This window comes from Propithecus coquereli, unplaced genomic scaffold, assembly GCF_000956105.1.
Source record: "Propithecus coquereli isolate 6110/MARCELLA unplaced genomic scaffold, Pcoq_1.0 Scaffold30, whole genome shotgun sequence".
NCBI lineage: Eukaryota > Metazoa > Chordata > Mammalia > Primates > Indriidae > Propithecus > Propithecus coquereli.
This window is the reverse complement of record NW_012148619.1, coordinates 9970487-9998444: the sequence shown is the minus strand read 5'-3', so window position 1 is coordinate 9998444 and position 27958 is coordinate 9970487. Positions and strand designations below refer to the sequence as shown.

The 27958-nt window shown below is 39.7% G+C and overlaps 1 pseudogene; it reads right to left on the bottom strand.

Annotated features, from left to right (window-relative positions):
- Window positions 1-274: 274 nt before the first annotated feature.
- LOC105814553 lies at window positions 275-26574 on the bottom strand (annotated as a pseudogene).
- Between the last annotated feature and the right edge of the window lie 1384 nt (window positions 26575-27958).

Below are 27958 nucleotides of genomic sequence, written 5' to 3'. Positions count from 1 at the left end.
AATTATAATTATTACCTTCTAGTTTAAAAGCTTTAATTCTAAATTTAAAAAATATATATTATACACAAACCACTGATTAGACAGGAACCAAGAAAAAAATCAGCAGTAAATAGGACCCAGAAGAGCTGATATTCACAGTTCTTACCTGCACAACTCTTTATTTTACAACCTGCTTCTCTTGTAAAACTAAAGGTCCACTTTATTACATAAAAATTATGTACAGTGTTACAGCCAGAGCTATATGTAAAATACTGTATCTAAATGTTTCTAAATATTAACAGTATTGTTCCATTGGTTCATTTGTGACTTCTGTGGCTTTGTTGTCATTTTCCATAGATGATTCAGGGAGAGTCTCTCCAGTTTTACTGGAATGGGATCGTACTAATTCTTCCGTTTCTTGGCAGTCAGAAGAACTACTACTTACTCGATAGATCAGAGTCCTGCATTTCATTATTTTGCTCAGAAGTCTCTTCATGCACAGTTAAGGCATCATCAGATTCTTTTTCTTGATTTTTTTCTTTCTGTGCTCATTTATCTTGATGTCATAAAAGACTCTAAAAATAAGCAAATGTTTTAGTTAAATTTTATTTTCAAAATACCTCCACAGTTAAGTTTCATGAATTCTGATATTCTATAGTTCAAATCATCTCTCCTGAAATTCAGCATCAGCTACATACAGGTAGGAGAAAAGCCCAAAATCAGTGTTATAAGGAGTTCCATTATGTTAACTTCTTTCACACACACGCAAAAAAATAAAGTACAAGAATTTGAGGATTTCCTTACTCCGCCCTTTTACAAGTGGTCTTTAAACATCTCCTTCTTCTTCCTCTTCTTCCTCTTCTTCTATAAGTTTGACTGGTACAACTTCCTTTGCCTTTATCCTGAGACGAAGGTGATGCTTCTGTTTCTTCTACTGTAACTGAAGAAATTTCACTGGAAATTGTTCGGCCGTTTCTCCGATGTCACCTTCTCTGTCAAATCTGAGTCTTTTTATCTCACGCCCCTCAATTTCCATAGCATCTTCATCTGGTTGTTTATTTTTTACAGTGCTCACTGGGGAAACTTCTGATATCAGAGAGTCACTGTGATTTTTCTCTTCATTTTGTTGTAAGTTTAACCCTTTGTTGTCTTAGCTGTCAGGCAAACTACTCATTGTCATGGGGTCTAACAAAGAAACCTTTGGTGGATTAAGTGACTGGGTGTTCCAGGTCCATTTATATTAGACCACTCAGTATAGCTTGGTGAATTTCCAGGAAACAGAACACCACTTATTCAATTTAAACTATTGGAATTGGTTTTCTCTGAAGAAGGATAAACACAGCTAACAACCATCACATTCTTTTCTACTCCTCTGAGAAATTTGTCTGTTTCTGTATAGTTTCTCCTTAGATCTGTTAGCAATTCACATAGTCGCTGGATAATAAAAGGGATACCATTAAAACTAGTGACAATTTGCAGCATTCTTTGCTTCATTTCATCAAAGGGAATATATTCAACATTAGGGTTGGGGACACCTCTTGGTTCAGGAGCTGAAGTTCTGAAATCATCCATCACTTGAGCAGTTTGAAAATAAAATAGCCTTTAAGTTGGAACCACTGCATCAAGTCTCCAGTCTTGCTACATGACAAAGAAACTGATCCAGGACAGGACAAACTTTTCCCCTCATCTCAAAATCTTTCAGCGCCTCCTGCAGCCTCTCAGTGTCCACGGCTTCCCTCTGAGAGTCCCTCTCAGCCTCCACCTCCCTCCGCGGGTCTCCTGGGGACCAGAATGCCTCCCCTATGCCCCAACTGCCACCCAGACGCCTTCCCCAAGGCTCTAGCACCAGCTCTCCAACATAGCCCAGTTTTCCTCTTTCTCTAGTATTTCCTTATTTTCACTCCTAAACGTTTTCCAATCTTTTCTTTGTGTGTTCTCACATGTTATTCAATGACACTGACTCTGTTTTCCCCATCACTGTTCATTTTTCCTTCTGTTTTCCACTATTCCTTTGTGTCATCTATCTCCATTTACATGCCTTCTCTATTGGGCATGTCTCCTTTCAGCCACACTAACGAGCAAACAAACTTTTTAAAGGAAATGTTTATGGCCATCAAGAGAGAATCAGAAAGCATGACATGGAAAGCAGGTGAGTGATAGCGGGTAAGGAAGAAATTCCAAGAAGCCATGACAGTGTGAAAACAGGGAGAGATGTGCAGAGAATCACCAGATAAAGACACTTTAAATTAGAGGCAGCAGCTTTCAGCTTTTATAAATTGATGGCACATTTTTAAATGCTAGAAATCTCATAGCATAGATGAATGTGTGGCAAAATTTCTTTTTTCCCCAAAATGACCGAAATGATGTCTCTTATCTCACAGACTCTTATTAAAAATGTGACTTTGGACTCCACCCATATGTCCCTTCCCCTTGAATTTGAGTGGTCTGTGACTCACTTATAACCAACAGATTGCTGTGGGAGTAAATTTCAAAGCTAAGTCTCTCTCTCTCTTCCCATGGAACACCTACACTGGGGCCTTTAGTTACCCTGTAAGCAGTCCAGCTGTTCTGAGGTCGCCATGCTGTGAGGAAGCTAAACTCGTTCTCATGAAGAGACCACATGGAAAAGCCCTGAGACTATCTGAAGGAGAGATATGAGAGAGAGACAGAAAAAGGGAAAGAGAGAAAGATATCTGGCTAGTCCCTCACTGCTCCAGATCCCTACTGTTCTAGCTGCAGCCACCCACTGACTGAACCTGCATGAAAGACTCCAGAACCATCCAGCAGAGCCTTTCCCCAAATCACTATCCCACAGAAACTAAAAAAGATGATACAATAATTGTTGTTTTAAATCAGTAAGTTTGGGGGTACTTGTTACATAGCAGTAAATAATTGGAACAAAATGAAAGACTTGAAACAATTCTAAACAAGTCAGGAATCATTAGAACATAATCACCTCTACAAAATCATTGTGTCTCACACTATCTATAAAAACATCCTCAATTTCCTCCACAGACTCTCTTCAGCAGGGTTCCCTTTTGGGGCATACTCAAGCTCTAGTAACACTCTCCTTCTTTGACCCTGGCTTGATATTATTATCCTATACCCTGCCCTACAGTTTCTACCTGACCAACTCAACTCACTGTTTCATTTAACAGACACTAACATATTATAACAGCAGAAGTATTTGAATCAAAATCTAGTGGCTTACCTAGCACCCAGATCTTGGTTTCTAATGCCATTTTCCAATAAAAGGAACCTGGGCTCCTTGTAGAAATGGCTTATTTCAGAGTCCGGGCAAGGAAAATTCAAAGTGAGCCTGGAACGTTATTCAATGCCAGAAAGTAAGGAAGTGGTCAAAAATCAAAAGGATGTCAAAGGCATACAGAAGTCAACCTGAAAGAGTTCCCAGTGGCCAAAGCTGAAACAATTTGAACAATAAAAAGAACATGATATTAGATTATCAAAGTACAAATAAATATTTGTGAATCCCCCTTTCATAGATATTATTTATATAACAATTATAGTTAACAATAATCCTTACATATATTACTATGTGACAGGTTCTGTTCTAAACACTTTGCAAAAATTAATTATTTTAATCCTCGTAGCACATTATGAGGTAGATACTGTTAGTATCATCATTTTACAGATGAGGAACATAAAGCTTGTCATGTCAAGGCACAAATAAAAAGGGATACCATTTGTAAAGCACATTGTAGTTACTGGCAGGCATAAGAAACCATCTAGGGGGGCACTGGCCACCTTATACTCTGTTCAGCCACCAAAGAGTTGAGAGTACTATTGAACTGTTTCAAGGTACCTCAAGAAGCTCTGATATAATTTTCTCAATGTTCCACAGCCAACAACTTAAACCCAGCTGTATCTGACACCAAAGTATGACTTCTTGAGCTCTCTGCCCTACAACCAAAATAGTAAACACCAACATTGTGCCAATGATTACATTAAGATTATACAATTATATTAAGATTAATGTAGAGTCTCGGAAGTTATAGAAACTCTTTCAAGGGCTCTAGGAAAATGTAGCCACTAACCTATTAAGTAAAGAGTAATTAAAGTATCTGCTCAAGCGAGAGACCCAGGACCAACCTGCTCAATGGAGAGACAGAGCAAAACCTCTCAAGCAGAACTCAGCTAACTGAACTCACTGTTCCCAGAATTTTAGCTGAGTCCTAATTCTAGGAAAAATACATACACAAGGGAACAAGCTGAATTTTTTTCCTTGACCTAAAACAAAAATCACAATAACATCCAGGGGTTTTCTGAGGTCAGAACAAATTCAAGATCCAGCTTCCACCCCCTTCTACCACACACACACTGTTAGAACAAGGAATAATGGCACCGTGGGACAGAATAGAGCGCAGACAGTAGAGAAGGGATGGAATTATTCACCACAAAGCACCTGCTGCATGCTAAGAACTGTGCCAGACACCATCCAGCATCATTTTATTGCTTTTCATAGCAACTGTTTAGAAAAGTATTATTAACCCCACTTCACATGTGAACCCAAGGTATGGAAAGATACAATAATTCACCTAACATCACACAGCTAATAAATGATGGAGACAGTATTTGAATCCAACAGTGACTGGCTCCCAAGCCCACATTTCTTTTTGTAAAACCACAACCAAGGAATAGTAGTTAAGGGTACAGGTAGGCTCCTGAGCTCAAGTGAAGGCGAGGCCCTAAGAATGGGGATCCAGAAAGGTCCTATGCTCTGACAGAATAGATCTTCCAAACTCCATGTTTGTAAGCAGTGATCAGTCCAAAAACAGAAATGGATGACACAACTGTCTGTGCAGTGGTAGGTAAGACTGTAGCAGGTAGCTAAGTAGGGACATATCAGGGAATCAGTCATAGAAGGCTAGATTACAGAGGCAGGTTTCCTCTCTCAGGGAAACAGAAAATGAGTTTCATTGACCTATTCTCTAGTTCTTACCCAACTATAAGCCAATGTTTATTGAGTGCTACTATGGTTTAAGTGTGTCCCTCAAAATTCATGTGTTGGAAACTTAATCCCCAATGCAATTATGTTGGGAAGTGGGGCCTTTTGGGAGACATTTAGGTCATAAGAGCTTCACCTTCATAAATGGATTAATGACACTATAAAAAGGGCTGGAGGAGTGGGTTCTCTCTCTTCTGCTCTTCTGTCATGTGAGGACACAACATTCCTCCTCTCTGCAGGATGCTGTAACAAGGTGCCACCTTGGGACCAGAGACTGAACCGGCCTTGGTCTTGGACTTCCCAGCCTCCAGAACTGTGAAAAATAAATTTCTTTTCTTAACAAATTACCCAGTCTCAGATATTCTGTTACAGCAGTGCAAAACAGACTAAGACAAGTATTTACTATGTGCAAGATACTTTCCTACATTTTCTCATTTAATTCTTGCAACAGTCCTGTGAGGTAGACACCCACTATTATCTTCAATTTACAATGCAAAACTGAGAACCAAATTGCTCAACTGACTAACCTAATATTTAGAAAGTCAGAGTAGAGCCAGACACTCTGATTCCAGAACCTAAATTCTTAACCACTAAAAGGAAAGAAACTAAATTCAAATACTGAGGTTCATACTATTTTATTCAGTCTAATTAGAGTGTTAAGTTTTATTTCCATGACAATACTGAATTTTATTGTACTCTAGTAATAAATTTTATTAGCATTAATTTTTATTGCCATATCTTTGAATTTTAGCATTACCATAATACTTAGGTTACTGTTAATAATATATTGCATGTATTATTTTACTAGGTTTTATCAGAATGGTTATTATCCTTATTATGGTTCTAGATTTTATTGTTGCTATCTTGTTTAGTGTCTTAGTAATTAGTTTTAAGACCTGTGTAGAAATGGGGAAAAAATGACAATCACAATATGAAATCAATCTCATGTTTGCATGTGCCAAATGAAGAATGGGTACATGTAGCACCCTTGGCAAATGCTGTAAATTGGTTTGCCCAAGATCTGTTCACCAGTTGATCCACTAATGGTCTTTTTCTATTCTAATATACTATCCAGGATCCCAGATTGTGTTTAGTTGGTATTTCTCTTTACTTTCCTCCAATTTATAACAGTTCATCAACTTTAGGTGGGTAACCTGCAGCCTTGAGGCCACATGTGGCCCTTCAGATCCCCAAATGTGGCCCCTCAACCAAATCCAAACTTCACAGAATAAATCCCTTTATTAAAAGAATTTCCTATGTAAAATTTGGATTCAATCAAAAGGCCGTGCTCAAGGATCCAGAAAGCCACGTGTGGCCCCAGTTATTTTGTAGAATATCTCTCAATTTGGTTCTGTCTGATGTTTTCTCATAATCAGATGAAGTTATGATCAGACTATTGACACAATGATTGGCTTCTGAGAGGGAAGAGAGGAAGCTGTGTGTCCCCCTAAACCTGTAGAACGACACTTTAGCTGTCTTCTATTGGTCAAAGCAAGGTATAGGCCAGTCCAGATTCAAAGGGAAAGAGCAATAGATTCCACGAAGACCATCTATCACAACTGGGTTTACACAAATGCTTTAAAAACCCACTGTATCTGTTGCCATACCACCCCGAACACACCCAATTTCATCTGATCTTGGAAGTTAAGCAGGGTCAGGCCTGGTTAGTACTTGGATGGGAAACTACCTGGGAATACCAGGTGCTATAGGCTTTTTTTTTTTTTTTTTTGTAATTATAAAAATTTTTTTTAAAACTCCACTTAACAAGACAACTATGAAACCTGGGAATCTGCCACTATCACAATGATCATTCTTAATTATCTGGAATGTCTTTAAAATAGAGCTAATAGTTCCTGCTCTGCCTACTTCACAGGGTGTCACACCCATGGGGGATTGCTGCTAAGATCTCCCTTAAAGAGGAAAAACTACCAGGAGGAGTACAGTTAGCCAACAGCTTCCAGCCGCCACATTTGGGATATCTGCTACAGCATTCATGCCAGGGCCCCACCCTCCCCAGTTTGTTTTTCCCCAGTGAGTGAGAATGGCAGTGGAACTGGAACCAACCCATATCCGCATGTCACAGGATTCCTCTAACAAGGCTCTTTGTTCAGAAGCTCTCCCTCGGCCTAGTAAAGACTTACTAAGGATACACTGCAGTCTGAGGTTCATTCTGCCCAATCCTCCTTCCTCCTCTTGTCCTTTCATGGGTGTCAGACCTGCATGGAACTTGAAGTCTCTCCCTGGCTACTCTTGCTCCCTCACCCCTTTATCTATTTTAAAATGCATTGTATTTTATTTTTAAGTTTATTTTATTTTTGACAAATAATAATTGCATATATCTTTGGGGCACAATATGATGTTTTAATACATATACCCCAGCCTCTGATAACTACCATTCTGTTCGCTACTTCTATGGGTTTGACTTTTTTAGGTTCTTCATATAAGTGAGATCACATGGTATTTGTCTATCTGTGCCTGGCTTAGTTCACTTAACATATTATCCTCAAGGTTCATTCATATTGTTGCAACTGACAGAATTTCTTATTTTTTAAGGCTGAATAGTATTCTATTGTGTATATATACCACATTTTTTAGTTCATTCATCCATTGATAGACACTTAAGTTGTTTCCAAATCTTGTCTACTGTGAATAATGCTGCAATGAACATGGGAGTGCAAACATCTCTCTGACATTCTGAATTCAGTTCCTTGGGGTGTATACCCAGAAGTGGAATTGTTGGATAATATGGCAGTTTTGTGTTTTAATTTTTTGAGGAACCTCCATGTTGTTTTTCAAAATGGCTCTGCCAATTTATAATACCAAGAGTGTCCAAGGGCTCCCTTTTCTCTGCATCCTCACCAACACTTGTTATCTTTAATCTTTTTGATAATAACCAATTTAACAGATGTGAGATGATATCTAATTGTGGTTTTAATTTGCATTTCTCTGATGATTAGAGATGTTGAGGGGTTTTATTTACATATCTTCCCCTTTATCTTTCACAGGTATTTCCCACAATAAATCTCTTGCACTTTTAATTTCATCTTAGCATCTGCTTCCAGGAGGACGTAAGATGACACACAAGGATTCTGTAAGGATCAAATAAAATTACGAATGCAAACATTCTTTGAAAACCATAGGATGGGAAAACAGAGCAAATAGACAACCTACAGAATGGGAGAAAATAGTCACAAGCTATACATCTGATAAAGGGCTAATAACCAGAAACTCAAGCAAATCAGCAAGCAAAACAAACAACCCCATTAAAAAGTGGGCAAAAGACAGGAACAGCAACTTTTCAAAAGAAGATAGACAAATGGCCAATAAACAAATGAAAAAATGTTCAACATCACTAATCATCCAGAAAATGCAAATTAAAACCACTATGAGATATCACCTTACCACAGTTAGAATGGTTTTATTAAAAAGTCCAAAAATATTAAATGCTGGCATGGATGCAGAGAGAAAGTAATGCTTGTACACTGTTGGTGGGACTGCAAATTAGTACAGCCTCTATGGAAAACAGTAATGGAGATTCCTCAAAGAACTAAAAGTAGACCTACTATTTGATGCAGCAATCCCACTATTGTGTATTTACCCAAAGGAAGTCATTTTAATAAGGGTATTATCCTTATTAACTTAACTAACACTTTGAGGATAAAGTCAAATGCCTTAAGACATTTAGGCTAATAATAAGCCACCACTTGCCCACTCAGCCCACCCCCTGCAACAACATACATGCGAACATGTGCACACAAGCACACACACACACACACACACACACACACACACCCTCTCTGCTTCAACAGTATCTCATCATCCTTGAAAATGCACTTTTATTTTACATCCTAACACTGCTGAGATTGGGACTCACTTGAAAGTCATTGTAGAACAGGCAACAGTGGTAACTAATTGTTTTGCCTTTGCATGCACAAACATGAAAAGCACTAGCTTCAAAGCTGTCAGAATAGGTGTTAGCTGGGAAGAAAGTTCCAGAAACAGTACTGGTCCACCCTTTTAACCCCTAGGAACCAAACGGTTATGGGGAGGTGGCGGGGAGGCAGTGAACCAGAGGCATTTAGCAATATTACACAAGTGGGAATAAAAGTAGGCTAATTCCACAAGCTCGCAAACCTGGCTTAAGAGCCCAATCCCAATAGTTTTCAGTTATTCCATGAATTATTTTAAGAAATGCTGCATCTCCAATGTTCTTGATCATAATGTGTGGAAAAGCACTATGTCGATGGCTCTGAATCAAAAAAGCCTTTCAGAAGAAGCTGACTCTAAAAGTGAAGTTTCAGGAATACTGAAAGCAAACTATTTCACGTATACCTTTATTTTAATATCTTTTATATTTATTTTACTATCTTTTATATTTATTTTGCTAGCTTTGAGAGAGTGCTATATGATAAAATATATGTCCACTTCAGTCTAAAAATGCTCTTCCAGAAAGTATTAAAAACCCTAAGTGACAAGAAAATCTCATACCATAATTTAGCTGGCAATGTTTCTTTCCTTCTTAGGGGTATATGAAATAATGGAGCATCTTAAAAACAATGGTGTCTCAGAGTAGATTAAATGCAGTAGAACCATTTTATTCACTTGCTTTCTCTGACTTTTGGACTTTCATGTATTCTGTTCTCCCTTTCTAGAACACTTTGCTCACTCGTCTTTGTTTAGTTAACTCCTGCCCATCCTCTGGGTTTTGGCTTAATTATCACTTATAAGAAGTCTTCCTCAACCTTCTCCACACACCACCCCCAACTATGTGAGTTACCCCTGCTTTGTACTTCCATAGTACTCCATATATCAACTGACATAACAATTATCATCCATTACTATAACTGCTTGTTTAATTTTCTGTCTCCCTCACAGGCTGTAAACTCCTTGAAAACATGGTACTTGTGTGTCTTGCTCACGTCATGCCTGGCACAGTTGGCACTCCCTAAATGTTCATTCATCAGTGAACAAATTAACTAAATTAGTGTCTCCATTGCTTGGCACATAAATAAACTCAATTTTGAATGGCAAAGCAATAAGAATTTTATCTCGCAGATGAGGAAACCGAGGCACAGAGATTAAGAGGTTAGTTAGTGACAGAGCCAAAACTAAAATTTCTCAAGGTTGCATATAATAATAATGATGCTTGACATTTACTGGATATTTACTAGGTTCCTGGCACTATTCTAACCTTGGTTATATGAATAATCTCACAATTTTCATGGCCCTTTTAGATGGATATTATTAGTATCCCCGTATTATGAAAAGGGAAATTGAGGTACAGAGAGGTATGTAAAATTTTGTAAGAGAATGGAGCTAGTAAATGGTGATGTCAAGATGTAAACCCAGGCAGACCCCAGAATTTGTACCCTTAACCACACCATTATAGATGCTGGTAAATTGAGTCAGAATGTTTAACAATAGTAAATATGCTTAGTTACTAGCAGATCACTTCTTAAGAATGTGTTTTCAAGCTAATCCAAGACAAATAGCTTTATTTCAGTGGAATCGATACCCACAAAAACAGAATTAAGTCCAATACAGTTGAAAGGACACTGTAATACGAATTGGGAGCCCTGGCTTCTCCACAGCCCACTCTGCAAGCTGCTGTCTAATCCTGAGTGAATCACTTCACTTCTCTGGACCTTAGTTGCTTTGCTGGTTATAAAAGGGGTGGGGTAATGCAAATAAACTCTTAAAATCCTCCGATAATGTCTGTCACTTTATCTCAAAGCAATTAACAGGTACACCAAGTGGGAGAAATCACCTATGCCAAATATTGAATTTGAGGATGTAACTTCAACTCCAGTGTTTGTTCTACAAAATTTAAATAATGTTTGGCAAGCTGAAGGACTCTTGATCCTCCACCTAAAAGCGCAGGTTTCTAAATTCCAGCCATCAATTTTTTTTCCTCTCTTTCTATTGACAGTGTTTGCCTTAGTGGGGAGAGGGAAGCCCAGACTTGTGTTGACAGAGTTTGACTATTGGGGAAAAGTACATACCTGGAGGGGGAACGATGTTTAACAAGAAACAGGCCTCAGTCTCCACCTGACTCATTCCAAGCTGGGCCTCCCTCCGCCATTGCTTTGTTCCAACACTAGATCAGAGGCTCATGTGGAGACTTGCTGAAGTCAAACACTATCAAAAAACTCCAACCCAGCCATGCTGCAGAGGAAAATGAGATCCTGGCCAGATGGGTGTTGGAGCCAATGCTACTACTGAAAAGAGCTGAAGACTCACCCCAGGGCTCCACAGAGCAACCCCAGCCCTGGCCCCAAACTATCTCTTGTTCTTCAAGGTCACAGGGCTGCTGCAAATATTCTTATTTATCCAAACGTTTTAGAGATTGCTTTTCTACTAGGCAGTGGTATGCATTTTCTTTTCTTGGCTGGTAGAAAGTGAAAGGTTATAAGTTATTCCCAAATGGTGCCTCCAAAGCTATATTCCCATTCCAAGACATCAAATATTTTTAGTCTTCATGACTGCATTTGAAGCTAGATAAATTTGAGTGAATTGCTCAACCTCTTTAAGTTCACTAGCTTGTAAAATGAAAATAATAATGCCCACAGTTGAGGATTAAATGAGATAACAAGTACACCTGATAAACAACATGTGCTTAATAAGAGGGAGCCCTTTCATGAAGGTTACCAAAGCAATCACGTTTAGACCCTCTAAAGCCAACCAAATTTAGGGAGAAAGTTCTTTTACTAAAAGACTTTCTAAAATATTGTTTTTCTGTGGCTTAGAATAATCCTTTTTCATCTGAAGCCTTGGGAGCCAAATAATAACAATAATTCCTTTTCACACAATTAGGACCCCCCCAAAAATGTTAATAGATAAAGAGATAGGTAAATCGCTTTTCCAATTCAGTATGCATTCATTCAACAAACATTTAAAAGTACCAGACTTTGAATAGGGTAATATTATAATTGCTTCCTTTTTAAAGCACTTTTGGCTTAGGATGTTATTTTCACGCACAATACTCTGTGAGGAAAATAGGCAAGGATCCTATTCATCTCTTACAGGTGGGAATGATAGTCAAAAAGAGCAGTAGAGTGTGTGCTATAGAAGCATAGTCCTTGATATCAGACACACCTGGATTCAAGGCCTGGTTCTGATAAGAGCTGCATCTCCTTGAGCAAGTGATGTTTTGAATCTCATTTTCCTCATCTATGAAATGGGAATAATATGGCTCTCTCATAGAATTTTTGCTAGGATTAAATGTAGTAGTACACATAAGGCACTTATTACACGTGCTAGCTAACACTTAGTTTAACACACTATCAGTTAGTGAGCATCAGGACCATTAGAGTTTTAGTTGCTGTTCAAGATCATAGAACTGAAATAGCAAAATTGGGACTTTTTTTTGATGATTTCCAATGCAATATTTTCTACCATACTAGTAGTTTTCAAATGTTTCAAAGCATCAACATCCCTCCTTAAGGAAACAATATCTTTCCACAGCACATCAGAATGTAACGCAGCAGAACTGCTCGGTAGAGTTGGGGGAGGGGGACCTGAAGACCCCTCCCTGCTTCCCACTGCCTCAGATAAACGTCTCCCCACATCCCCCACTCCATCTACTTCCAAGTCAACTTCTGGCTGTCACCATTGCCTGAGACTCACCAGGGACTTGAGGAAAGTTGACAACAATGCTTCCATTTGCCTTGTTCTTAGTACCTTATGTCTCTTCTCCTACTTGTCTTGTCTTGCTCCTTATTTCCTGTCAAACTCTTGGTCCTTTGACCAGCCACCATTTTCTGGCTCAGAAACTTCATCAACTTCATCAGTTCCTGCCTGTCTTCTAGGACAAATCCCTCCTCCTGCACCCCCATTTTCTTTCTGCCAACCAGAATCTGTGTCCTTCAGGTTCATGGAGATTCACCCAGCTTCTCACCTACTGCTGCCTATAGACAAAGGAATGCTTCTGCCCCATCTCCATGCTATGCAAACCTCTACCACCTCTTCCTAGCTCCCTCTCTCACCTTTCAAGAGAGGGAGAGTTACTAATATGATTAATCAAAATTCTAGAACATTTTTTGTGTCACATTTTCTTTAGGGCCAGATCACTGGGTGTTGGAGGTACAAAGCCATCTGCTCCTATGTCTTCTCCATATGGCTGGGAGTATACATCCAAACAGGCTGACCATATCATATTTCTATATGCCTGCCTGAGCATGCTGATCTTTGCCACTAAATAGAATTGAGCTGATCAGAAGGATTCAGATTCAACTGTGTTGTGAGATTTAAAACCCAATTTAGACTTCAAGTTTAAGTCAGCACTTTCCCCAGAATTCTGCATTGAGAATGTTGGGTACTCAGAGCTGATCAGATTACCATTTGCCTTCTGTCCCTTGTCTGTATTTCCATCAAGAAATCAACTGAGGGAAGCACTGACTGATGGTGTAGAGCTAAGCTTTCCCAGGTCCCTGGGCATAAAAGCATTAAAACCCCACCTCAATTCCTAACACCTCTCTGACCTTCCTTCTTGATGCCTGGTTCCCTTTCCTCTACCCTCAGCTATTCACAGGTCCCTCACCCTACAGTTATCCCTTGATGAAATGGACATGGAAGATAGGTCTGTAGGAGGTAGGTCTGGAGGACCAGACCCTGAGCCCTGAGTGCTTTTCCCCTGCTTTCTTCCATCTAAATCCTACTATCCTTCAAGGTCCGCCCCAAATCCCTCCTCCACTGGAAGTAATCCATGATCCCTGTCGGAATGGGTTCTCCCACCTCTGGCTCACATAGCACTTAATTTTTCATTCAGTTATGGCACTAACTTCATTCTATCTTATGTTCCAAGAAGTTGTTTACAAGAGGTTAGTCTTTCCCACAAGCCTGGAAGTGACTCAAAAGCAGGAAGGCTGGTGTAGTCCTTTCTGATACCCCCAGCCTCTACCACAGTGCTTTGCAAACCACAGATGCAGATGCACAATACCATATATATGCCATGGTATTGTGTGGTATACCATATATAAGACTGTGTTGAATTGTTCAAATTAGAAATTCGAGCATCAGAAAATCCTTGAGTATTGAGCATCTTTGGGCTTTCTGAAGCATGAATGGAAAACACTTTGCCAGGAGCAGGAAGGAATTCATCAAAGCATCCTCATCTTTTGCCTGCCTGTGAGTCCACTTGTTTTCCTGCTTTCTCCCTCATTTTTAATTACAAACAAGCTGCCTCATGCATTTCCTCTTTCTGCTACTGGAACCCGCTGTCAGCAAGCTTTGAGTTTTGGTCCAAATACTGACGCAGGAAGTGCTTGTCAGCAAGCCTGAGCTCCGGTTCCAGAGGCATCCTGAGGGATTCCAAAACCCTGGGCCAACAGTCAGACTTCATTATGAGTTCCTGCATCCCTCAGAAGGCCTGGGGGGTCGGGGGGGGAGTGGTTCTAGGGTGTTGTAGAAAGAACACAAAGTGCAGAGACCAAAGATTCCATTCAAGTGTTAGGCCTGCCACTTGCTTCTTATTTGACCTTGTACAAGTGGCTTAACCTTTCTGAACCTCAGTTTCTTCATCTGTAAACTAGGACTGGTGAGGCTTAAGTGAGTTCATGTGAAAAGGCAAGTATGGAAATATTTTTTGCACTCTAGATCTCCAGAAAGTAAGGTGTCATCTCATAGATCAAACAACTTTGTTTGCTAAAGGGATGACTGTGTCTCTCCCAGGATGAAAACTGCCATGGCCCAGTTTTGGGTGAAGGATAAATAACTACTACCAAAAGACAGCTGGGAAAAAAAAGGTCACCTATTGTCTCTTCTGGGAACTCCTCAAAAACAGAATTGCTCAATGACTGGAAAATATGCCCTTTCGTAAATAGGTTACTGCTTTCTTCCCACTCTTCATCAAGATTTTCATTATCAGGTTGGCTCTAAGGATAGGACTAAGAAAAGGACTCCAGCCTCTGAGTCCCTCTGGAGAGACTGCCATGCTGCTGTTGGATCCCCTGCCAAGGATATTCTGTCAAGTTCAGTTAGGGGAGCCGCAGACAGTAAGGCTATGTTACCACCCAACACTTCTGCACTTGCCATATCCAGGCAGATCTGCAGAGCCAGCAGCCAGCAGCTGTGTTTACAATTTCCCATCACCCTTGTTAATTAATGAATTCATTCTGGGCCTGTTGCTCACCCAGAGTAGGCTTCTACAGCACAGGGTGGCAGGGGGTCATCCCTGCAGGAGAGCCACACAGCATCTGGGCACCGCTCTTGACTGGGGGCTGTGTAGGACACGTCCCAGGGTTGGGAAAAAGGGTGATTGAAAGAATATAAACCAAGCTTTATGCACAAGGGCTAATCATGGCCTTCTCCCATTCTGTAGGCCCTAGTCAAGTTCAAAAAGGCTCTCAGCTATGACTTTGAAGATACTGTCTCCCAAATTACCAATGTGCAGCATATTTCAGATCAAACGCTATACAAAGTGTCCCTGAAGATGTGAACTAAAATCATAACCACTTTCCCTGAAATGTTACATATTCCCTAGATTGTAAAATGTCCCAATAAACTTGATCAGAAGGGTGTAAAGAAGCAGCTACAGATCCCATGGCAATTCCAAGGGAGAAAAAACTCCTGTCTTATTTTCCAATAAGTCCTACTTCATAATACACTCCATTCTTGGAAGACTCTAAAATAGGAAGCAGGGAAATGGAACCAGAAAAAAAGCCTCAGTCTTTACAGTCCTTACAGTTTTACTCTCTGAAAATGAAATGTCTATTCATGTGATTGTAATGGCCAAAGGATTATATTCTCAAACCAGGCTGCTCTGTGTGATGAGAGTCAAAGACAATATAATAAAAGAGGATCACTATCAAAATATTCATGAAGTTGTAAAAAAAATTACCATGATTAGAAAAGTCTTTGTTTTTTATCAGAGACTATTCCTGTCTTTTGGAATGCAAGAGATCTTTGTGCTTACCTAGTAGAAAAAAAATTCTGCAATACCAGATGTTTAATGAGCATAATAGAACCCAAAGTTTTGCATTCTAATTCCAGCTCTATCGACAACCAGCTGTGTAACCTTTGACTACTCCTCTCCCTGCTTGAGTCCCTACATTTCTCATCTGCAGAATGACACAACTGGACTGGCTCCTTCACTTCTCAGGGCTGTTTATTTCAAACAAAGGGTAGAGGATACACTGATTTGTAAACATGAAGGATGAGTATGATGGTGAGGATTATATTCTAGAGTTTCAAATGTTCTGTTGGTTGTTGTCTTCCTTCTTAGAAGGATTTCTACAGAGCTGTATGTTTCAAAATGTATTTTTTAAAAAATAATGTTAAATTTTCTTTCACTATGTAATGTCTGGTGGAGTGGGGGAGGTGTGTATTTAAGGCTTCCATCCAAAATGGGATTTACAAAGACAGTTAAGGATGCGAATTAAAAAAAAGAAAAGAAAGAAAATGTTAGTCAAATAAAAGGAATATGAACGAGCATTTTATGAAATAGAATAAATCCCAAGTGACAATTTAACAGGTTGAATGTGTCTGGGAAGTAAACTCAGAATACAGTGTCACACCTAAAAGAGCAGAGACACCCTTGAGAGAATATATTAGTACGTCCCTAGAATAATTTTAGCCTCACCATTTATGTGAGTGAAATCGCCATTTTGCTATAGAGTCACAGAATGTTACTATACAGTATTTTCTTTACAGCTGGAAAATGCAGAAAGAAATATGCTCTTAAAACCCAGTTATGAAAGGCATTATGCTTAGGGAAAGAAGCTAGTCTCAGAAGTTTGCACACTGTATGGTTCCATTTACATGACATTGTAAAAAAGACAAAACTATAGTGACAGAGAATAGAGCAGTGGCCCACAGAGGTTAAGGATGGGGACAGGTGTGCCTACAGAGGGATGGCACAAGAGAGTCCAGAGGTTATTGAACTATATTGCATCCTGATTGTGACGATGGTGACACAAATCCATACATGTGTTATAATTCATAGAACTGTACACCCAAAAAAATTCAATTTTACTGTATGGTAATTTAAAAATAAAATTAAAAGGAGAAAAGAGCAAAAATAATCACATCATTGAATCATATGCAGCAGAAGTCAGGCGTTGTCCTCTAAAGTGTCACACCTGTAATTTTGTTAAAAAAAAAAAGCTTTACAGCATCACTTTTCTAACTATATGGGCACACAAATTACCTGGGGCTTTGGTTACAGTGATGATTCTCATTCAGTGGGTCTGGGATGGGACCTGAGTATCTGCACGACTGTGAAACAGCTAAGTGATGCCCTTGCTTCTGTGTCTGCAGGCGACACTGGAAAATTTGTAGACTTTGTAGAATTTAGTTCATGTAGAGGAATTATGGCAAATATGAGGCATGTGCCAACCACCCCCAATCCCTCACCCGGAGCAGAGATCACTAATTGTTCAAACACGATTTCCTACTGAGCCCAAGTATGTTCACTGGATAGAGCGCTGTGGAGGGCAGGCACTGCTTGCGGGAATGATCACATAGAGGAACCTAAGGTGCTAATGTTAGTCCCATCCAGCAGCATTACAAAGAAATCCACTGAGAAAACCCATTTCCCTTCTCAGGCCTTAGTGTCCTATCTCAAAAACTCTGGGTGTCCTAGACAAATTCACCACAGTTAGTATTATAAGAGATGTATCTTTCCTTCCAGCCAAGATTAGCAACCTTGTCTTTCTGGCCAGGCTATAAATGGTTTGCAGGCAGGGATATACCATCTAATTTTTAAAATAACTCTCTTCTTATCACTTTGAACCTCAGTTTCTTCATCTACAAAATAAGGATAATAATACTATCTCATGTGGTTCTTGTGAGGATTAAGAAGATAATCAATGTGAAGCACTTAGAATAGTAAGACTCAGTAATTGGTAGCTGTTAATATCATTCCCCCAACAATAGCCAACATAGCAAATGGTACCACACCCACAGCAAATGTTCAAAAAACATTCTGCACCAAGAAGCTAAAGGGAACAAGCACTGACTTGGGGGCCAAAGGATAGAGGTCATAGTATCAGCCTTGTCCCTATACTTCTCTGAACTTTCATGTCTTCTCAGGCATGATGAAAAATTGGATAAATCATTTTTATGATTAATTTTGGCTCTGACATTCCAAGTATGTACAACATTACATAACACTCCTATGCACCGTGCCAGTGTTTAAAAAAAAAAAAAATCTGTATAGAACCCTGAATATCTAGTTGAGAGCAAAAGAAAAAAAAAATTATAATACGTCCAAAAACCAGGCAAAAATTCAGTTCTCAATAATACCACAAGTTATTGGTTTTCTGCCACTGGAGGGCGTGCGGTACTTGGTTGTAAAATATCCTTTCAGGTTTTAGCACAGGAGTGCACAACTTCAACTTCAGTCAATTGAATTGAAATCAAAGAAACCACCTTCCTTTGACAGAGTTAATAGACGAGGAGGTGTAGGGTGGAGAGATTATGTGACTTGGCAAAGACAACAGAGAGAAAAGTCTGCCTAATCGGCCTGATGCCATTTCTACTACCTTTATTTTTCCATAATATTGTTCCCATATAGACCTTCTTGCCACATCTTCTCTTAACTCTATTTCGAGCCCACCTCTTCATCTCCTCACTCCTGCACATGCCTTTTCCAAGCTCTCTTCTTTTTTTCACAAACTTCCAGCAGAAACGAGGGCCTGGGCCATTTGAATGTGGCCCTCGCATACTGAATGGGGTCAGTACACAAACAGCCAGGATCCGTTTAATGGGCTCTGAAAGATTTCCTTCATTCTTGATCTGGGATGTAAATGGTACAAAAGTAGGAAAAATTGGTGCTTTTCAGCCAACCAGTTTTTACTGAAACTCTGTTGTCCATTGCTTTCTCAGAAGACTCCAGAAAGAGAAGAAAGGCAGTATTTAGTAATGGTAGAACGCCAGGCATGGATAGAGGCAGTGGAGGATGTTTTAGGAGGGTCCTGCCCAGACTCGCTCTAAAAACACTAGGAGCAAACTGCCCACTTATATGGAGGGAGGCCCAGCTGCCCACATACCCTGTGACTGTAGAGAAGGGTGTGAGAACCGAGCCGGATTCCACTCTGCTTCCCCCTATAGCTCCAGTAGCCCCGTGCTCAAAGGTTAGCTAGTAGCCAGAGCCAGCAATGGACGCAGGGAAAACGCTCAGTGGTGTACTGGAGTCAACAGCACAGGCTCTGAGAAGCCAATTTTATGTACCTCTTTCCCACTTTGCATAACCTTGGCAGCTTGGACTCAGCCACTGTGGGATCATCTGCAGTGTTTAATTGCCAAACACAACAAATCCTGCCTTCTCCCTCTCCCCAGAGCCCGCTGTTAAACATTTACCAGCACAGCCCTGAAAGCACTATGACCCCACCCGGTTGTGGCCCCCAGTTACCAGGTCCCCTGTGATTATATCTGCTCCTGAGGCAACCTCAAGTGCAAGCCAGTGTGTGGCTCCCTGTTCAGACTTAGTCCCTTCAATGCACTAAGTAGAGCCATTATTTTCCCCTGGGCAGGCAGCACCCAGCTCTGAAGCTGTATGTCTTCTTTGTGTCCACGTGCAAGGAGGGTTCTCACTATGGCATCCTGCCCTGGACCTTGCCTCCTCTGGGCCACTGTGATGACCATATGTAGGTGCTTGGAATAATTGCCTCAGAAGAAGAAATGGTCACCTGAGAAATTCTTACACCCCTCCTCAAACAAATCTGAACACACAGGGGTATATGACTTTTTGTTGTTGTTTTGGTTTTCAAGGTAGCTTATTCAAACATCTCTATGTTGATAGAAAGAATATCTGGGACAGAGATGGTTCTTATCCTCAGCCACTGACTCACTGTGCGAACTTCGAGAGGTCCCTTTCTGCTTCTGTGCCTCAGTTTCCTCAGTTATCAAATGAAAGTTTGGTTTTGATCAAAAGTTTCACAGTGATTTTGGCAGTGGAACCCTTTTACAGAATGCAAACTTATGCCCAATTCCAATGTATAAAAGAGACAAATGGGTATCTCCATAGCTAAAGGTAAAGTTGAGTAAAGGGGTGGTCCAACCGGGAGTAGGGAATGGAGAAGAAATCTAAAAGGGTAACTGAAAACACTGGGAATATAACAAGATGTAAAAAAAAAAAAAAAAAAAAAAATACATTTTCCTGGATTTTTTCTGGCAATCAGCATGTTATTGGAAAGAAAACTATGGTAATCACATGGGATGAAGGTGAGATCGCTGTCCTCCATAATGAGATGTGCTCCAGTACACATTAAAGGTTAACAGCTGCTAAACTACTTCCTAAGTTGTAGTAGGCCTGTGACAGAGAGCTTTTTTTCACTAAGCCAGTTGCGGGTTTGAAGCCAGAGTTGAATTGCTTATAATAACAGAGGAGAAGCTAAGCATTGTGTCCAGTGCCCAGGGCTCTCTCTCATCTCTGAATGGTGAACAAATGCAAAAAGGCCTTCTCTTTGAAGAGATGCAACATTCAGATTCAGAGTCCATCCAGGATGCCTCAGACTTTGGTACAGTCCTGGTTGAAGGATGCGCCAGAGAGGTATGGACCTCCACCCGTTCAGTCCTCTGCTTCCCTGGGCAGCCCTGATGTCCTTCCTCTGACCCGACAGCTTCATACAACCTGTGTTGAAAACTATAAGTTTCCCTCCAGTTCAGATGCGCGTTGCAGCTCCCCTCATCTGAGCCACCATAGTTTCTTTCTTTCCTGGATCACTATTGTAATAACATCCTAATGCATCTCCACGTCATTATTTTGTGTCCTTCAATCCATTCTTCTCATTTTTTTCAAAGTGTTCTTTTAACTTAGACCACAACATTCTTGCTCAAACCCTCCAAGGGCTTCCTATGGCACTTAGAACAAAATCCAAGACCCTTATCATTGGCCCTCAAGTCCCCAGTTGATCTATTTCACCAAACACATTGTCTGCCATTCTCCTCCCCCTCATTAAACCCCAGACATATGAACTTTCTTTTCCTTTCTCAAACTTGCTATAGTTCTTGCAGTTGCAGCTTTGTGAGCCTGGTACATGCCCTCCCCAGATGCATATACGGCTGGCTCTTTCTTATCTCAGTACAAAGGTCACCCTCTCGGAAAGGCCTTCCTTGATCACCAGTAAAATTGCACCAATCCCCAACCCCACTCCAAGGCATTCTCTATCAATCACTCTGTTTTGTTTTCTTCCCATTCCTTATCACCAACTGAAACTATTTTATTAACTGCTTTTTTGTTTACTTGTTTATTATCTGTCTTCCTCTAAGATCTAAGCACCATGAGGCGCTACTTTGTTCTAATCTATGTCTGCAATATCCAGCACAGTGCCCGGCACATGGTAGACACTCAGTAAATATTTGTTGAACAAATGAATGAATTTGATGTTAATTGGAGGCACCAGAGCCCTAGCAAGGATGTTCATAAAAGCTGCATTTTATTAATGTTCTTATCCTTCAGTGAAAGAGTTCCCTTTGATATTTATGCTCCTACCCCTTAAAAGAGAACTTAACCTCACCCTGAACTGACTTCAGGAATTCAAAGAAACTCAAATACCCTACACTCCAGATAAAATCACTTGTGTCCTCAACTCTTTTCTTTTCCATGTACAGTATTTTTCTTATTTTCAGAACACTGGGAAGGGCCTGGGACTTAGTCAGAGAAACTGTTTGGACCTCCATAAATGAAGCTGCTCTACCAACAGATGATCTGCGCCCTGTTCTCTCTCTGGCTCTCTTAACTGTGCGTATATGTCCCTCTGATTTTCTGCAGTGATTGCCAGAAATCTCTTAATCTCCTTCAGAGATAAACTCCTGTGCTATTTTAGTCTTCAGGTATTTTTTTTTTAATCTCAAAAGAAGCCTAAATTAGGCAAAGCAGGTTTGATCAGTTTATTTTCAAATTCACCTGCAAGGGAAATCTAATTGCCAATCAGATGAGAAGATGACATCCTTCTTCCCTTGTTTTTAAAGAGAATCTCAGTCCCTGGTCTGGACCCAAAAGCAAGATCTGGTCTTTAAAGGCTAATATAACCTTCGGTGTCCTCAAGATCCCTCTGTTGGATCTGCTCTCAAAAGACAGTTAAATGAAGATGGGAGGGGGGACAAGGGCAACATACGTAACCTAAACATCTGTATCCCCATAATATGCTGAAATTTAAAAAAAATCCCAAACTTAGATCAGAAAAAAAAAAAAAGTGTCTGATAACTCTGCTGTGACAATATATCCTGCCTTTCCACACTGCTCTAGATTTTGCAAAGAATGTTCCCTGAACTCTCTCCCTTCCTTACTTATGAAGTGCTTTGATAAGAACTTTGTGTTCTGTGTGAATTGTCCATTAGGGTATCTCAACTAAATAAGAAGTCCTGACTTTGTCCCAAGTCCTGCCCCCACTGCACTGATAACCCAGTCAGGTTGAAAAGTGCTTTGAAACAGCTTTTATACTCTACAAAGTAACAGCAAATCCTTAATATTTGCCCAATATATGTCCTGAGACCTTTGCAAATCCTTAATTTTGAGACTACCCATGGCATTTAACTTTCCCTAGTAAAGGCATCTTTAACCTTGTCATCTTGTCATGCAATCCTCATCTTATTTGATCACAACTGATGTAACTGGCCACTCCCTCCTTTTTGAAATATTCTTCCTTTGGTTTCCATGTTGGTATCTTCCCTTCAGTTTCCTTTATTGGCTCCACTTTCTCTACTAGATTGCTAAACATTGGGGTTCTCAAAGCACAATGGTGAACCCTATTTTCTTGTCACTTGACATTTTAATCAAAAGGGCTCTTCCTATTCCCAAGGTTCAAAGACCATCCATAAGCCAATGATTCCCATATTAATATCTCTATTCCAGATAGCTCGTTTGGCTTGCTAATTGATACCTCCAACAGCTTATTGCATGCCTGTGCTTGGATGTCTGTTTAACATATCCATAATTGAACTTTTGATTATCTCCTTCAAGCTCTCTCCTCTGGTAGTCTTCCCTGTCTCAACACAGGTCACCTCCATCTACCCAGTTGGACAAGCCAAGAACCTTGAGTCATCTTTGACTCTTCCTTCTCCCTCCCCTTTTCACATTCAATCCATCATCAAATCCTGTATTCCTACTTCCAAAATATATCTCAAATCCATCCACTTTTTCTCCACCTTCATTGCCACCATTCAAGTCCAAGTTGTCCTGGCCTCTTTTGTCCCCTTCCAATACATTAATTATACAAAGCAGCCAGGAGGATGTTTTAAAATTATACACCAGATCGTGTCACTCTCTGGCTCCAAATTTTTTAATGGCTTCTCTTTGCACTATAATAAAATCCCAGATCCTTTTCAGGGCCCACAAATTGCTCTATGATCTTATCCTGCCACCTGGGCAGCCTCATCTGCCACCCTCCCAGCTTTCACTCTGCTCCAGCCACCCTGCCTTTTCTGGTCCTTGAATGCACCAAATCAATATAGAGGAAGCCTAATGAACCGGAAGGCTGAGGAATAAACAAAACAAGTTTTATGTTTCCACTATTTTTGGTGGAAAGTATGAATTCACCGTGGTGCTCTGGAAGTCAAAGTCAGCAAACATGACAGTAATGTTTTTTGTAAACTGAAAATCTGACAGGGACTTGGCACCATTTTTACCAGTAATAACATCACCAATTGTTACTGTTCAGGGAAGTGGGTAAAGATGAAAATGTATAGGATGGAATCTTTACTGCTTTTGCAAAATTCATTGAGGTTGACTTTTTCGCTATTATTGTTCTTACACGTTTTAGGAAAACTATGCTATTTACTTATCTGTCCCTTAATTGGCCTCTTGTTCCTAACAGTAGAGTATGGAGAGAGATTCTCATTGATCTACACATGAAACTCATCAATTCCATTTAGTCAAGGTATCCTCTATTTGGGTATATGTGTGTATTTGTGTATGCAGTTCTATGTCATGGGCAAGTTCTTTAAATTATCTGGTCCTCAGTTTTCTCATCTGTAAAAGGAAATAATAAAATCAAGGTTGTTGTAAGTCTTCGTGAAATATTTTGAATAGTAGGTTCTTAGGTTGATGGCTGTCATTAGGAAATGAGGAGGGAAGTTTCATAAATAAATCTCCCTCCTTATATTTCACCTCACTTTCTGCACAACCAAGATTGTCCCACTTTGCTATTTTACCAGTGGCTAAAGTTTTAGGCTCATAAGTACTGTATAAATTTCCTTTTCCCAATCACGTCTCTGTACTCTCCAAAATAGACATAGAGGGCTGAGCAGTGCTAAGGAAGACCCTATTCATGCCACAATGGCCAGGCTTTGGCGCCTGGCTAAATTCCTCTTTAGTAAGGATGTAAATGCTTTTAAAACAGTATGTTGTTATCTTGAGGCCTGGTCCCTGGGTTTTAGATAAGCTGGGACTTTCCATCCGTCTTCTTTCTGCTCATGGTAAACATCACCTCTCTCAGAGCACGCCCTGTCTTTCTTGTAATGTTCCACACAAGTCAGATATTCAGACAGAAGGCCCCTGACACTGCCATGAAGAAGGATGACTCTGGGAGGGGTTTTCCATGTTACACCAGATTTGAAGGCCAAAGGGTCAGCTTTGGGCAACTTGGGTCCTCCATCAATAATTCCATCTGGGACAGGATCATCAATTCCCTTCAGCTCAACTAAGACTTACCATCACTCTATTGGAGACTAAGCGAATGGCCTCGGATAATCTAACATTCTTTCCCTTACTAGGTTAGCCTCAAACGGGCCTATCCAACAGCCAGCAGGATTTAAAGAAAGTTCAGGAGTTTCCAGTTATACGTAGAAAACAACTTCTTTACAGTATGAGAGATAAAAATACAAAGGAGAAGTAGGTGTCTTTGGGAAAATTTATTAAATTAAGGAGTACTGGTTGAGAGGTTGAAATGTCTAACACAGGAGCCCAGAAAAGAAAATCACTTATGTTCCTTTAAGCTTCATAATTAACTTATGCTACAGATCTGTGTAAGTGAATATGTCATAAAACAACAGTGTAAAAAATGACCTTTCCATTTCTACAAAATTAGAGATTTATGCTAATAGATTATAGGCCACTGAACAGACATAATATTGACTCTATCAGAAATTCTTAAATATAATGATTAGATCACTCCTGGTTTTATTATTATTCATTTTTAAACAACAGAGTCAATAAAACTCCTGGTCAATGTGTAAGGTATTGTAAGACCAATTAGGAAAAATTATCTGTACCAAAAGAATCATGAGTAAACCTGGTTTTAGTTATAGGGGGAAGGGAGCACGCATGTAAAACAAAACAAGTATGGTCTGTATCTCTGGAAGAATTGGAAACAGAGATATTTAAGGAAAACCAGTTGTCATCTGAGTAGCAAGACTGGTGCAACAAACACTACTTGGGATTCACTCTGTATTAGTGACAACGTGAGAGAAATGGGCTATGTTACCAGGTGATTTCTGTCCTGACAACAGATTACCGCTTCACTGAGTCTTGTGTGTGTCTCAATGTTTTACGTTAAATTAATCTTTAAAAAGAATATTTTTTTTTAAGCTCGCATTTGTAAGAAATTTTCTTTTTACCTTCCATGTCTTTTTACCTTTCATGTCTGTTACCTACTGTCATCTCCTCTCCAGGGTCCAGGAGTGAAAGTCAAAAGTGAGTGAGGTTCTGGGTTTTGGAAAGGCCCACTCTGGCCATGTGTCGTGTCAGAGGGCAGTTTTATAGCTCTTTAGGTACCTTCTACATGGTGCCAAAGAAGGGAATGCAAAGTTACAGATACCAGAATTTAATGTGATTATGAGATTTCTAGAAATTTCATATTGTTTCTAACAAATTATACAGAGAGGTAGAAAAAAGAAATTCTCAAAGAAGCCTTTGCTTTAGAAAAGAACTTCGAAAAACATGATAAGCTTTCAAATTCTCTTCTTTCTTCCTTCATCTCTTCTCCTTCCTTCCTTCCTTTGAATTGTCCTTTTTTAATATCCAAATCTCTAACTTGTTAGATTTTCAAATATAACATTCTTTGCATTCTTTGTAGTGTCAATTTATCTTTATACGTAATACAATGCATAATATTTAATTTCCTGAAACATAATAAGATCAGATTATTATTCATTTAACATTTTTTAAATACATTTTGAAATATAACTAGAAAATGTGTCTTTATTTAAAAAGAAAAAAACTAAATTAGTATTTTTTTTCAAAAAGTAATATCCTTAGTTCCAGAGCAAAATCAGTGGAATATGCTATTAATTTTGCATTATGGGGCGAGCAGCATTCTTGGTTAGCCCTCTGTTTTGTTCTTAAGGTCTTCTAGGTTTCCACATAAACAACAACACAACAAGAAAAAATTCTCTCTACCTGTAACTTTTAATTTTAAGACGTAAGTAAGGTACGCTGACACGAACAACCATGTATTCTCTCAATCCTCTTTTCTTCTCAAAGGAAACAGGAGCAAAGAGCTGACAAAGAGGAGAGGGGGAGAGGAGGAGAGGAAAGTGGAAAGATTTTCAAAAAATCAAATCTGCTCACAACATTCCCGTTCTCAAAAGCCTTCACGTCTATCCACAGCCAACAGAACAGCCCAGCACTTTAGAGGGGAATTCTAGGGTCTCACACTCACCCTTCTCTCTCCGTCCCAACACGCATCCTGTGTGATGCTCCAGCCACACCAGGAGGCCAGCACTTCTCCAGACACATTCTGCTCCTCCATGCCCAATCCCCGACTATGCAGTGGGCTTCTTGCAGACAACGGCTGGTCTCAGCAGTGTTGGCATTCTTAACCAGCTTGCAGAACACCTCATGCATACTTATTGTCCATGAGTGTTCATTAAGTTGAGATTCCTGGCCAATGTGTGTGTAAAGTCTCCAACTTTTGTCACTTTTCTTAACATAGTACTTATTAGCAGGTTGAGAAATCTCCATGTGTAGGCTAACCTACAGGTAAATGCACACTCAAGGGTGAAGTGTAAATTAGTATAACTTTTTAAAAGAAGAATGTAAACATATGTGTTCAGAAATGGAGTTGCCATGCTTGACCTGGAAGTTCCACTTCTGAAAGCTCATTCTAAGGAAATAATCCTATATACATATAAGCAAGTTTATCGCGGCAATGTTGACAACATCAAAATATGATAAACACTCAAAATGTTCAACGACAAGAGATTCATTAACGAAATAATAGCTCATCCATACAATAGAATGAGGGTGTGTGCTCAATAAATGTGAGATTGTGAAAGGACAATAAAATAGAAGTATCGCAGCCTTGGAATCATGATAATGTTATATTAACAGATAAAAATGTAGTTTGCATATTAGAATCAAATTTTCGAAATAAAAGAAACGTGTTTTCTTCATAGAGAATGTCTAAAAGAACATGTGATTATTTTTAATTAGTTGAGTAACTACAAAAGTTTAAAATTAAAAAAAGTAATAATATACTATGAAGTCAGGTAAACACAGTATCTTAATAGGAACATGCCCTGGGCAAGCTACTCTCCTCTAAACGAAGCAATCCAGAGAAAGGTCTATTAGCTTAATGTCTCATAGCTTGCAAGCCAATAAAAACCCACACACATGCTAGAAGACACCCCACCATGGAAAGCTGAGATACCCTCATTACATAAGCAATAACTATCCTTACATCAGCTAATGCATCTTCTTAAAAACTGAAATTTTTAGTCCTTTTTCTTTTAAAAGAGTTCCTCCTCTTACTGCACCCATCTCACCACCCACAAGCTAGGCTCAGTTATTTCATCAAAGGAAGAAGGAAACTGGTTCCTTCCAGCCTCCCCACCCCTCTTCCCATCTGAACAGAATTAGCTTGAAACTCATTCATCAATTAGAAAAATCTAACTGGAACATCTTAAAACACACACACAGAGAAAGGTAAACAGAAAACTGAATTACACTTTCTTGGACATTTCAACCCCCAGTGGACTTTCAAGTTCCATTTGGGGTCATTATTGGGTAGCTTCATTGATTCACTAGTAAGCAATCACCCCATGGCTTAAAACAGAGCTCTCAGTCTGCAAGAATGAAGATGTTATCACTGAGAAGGTGAAGGGCCTGGGAGACAGCTGGTTGCTTTTACAGGG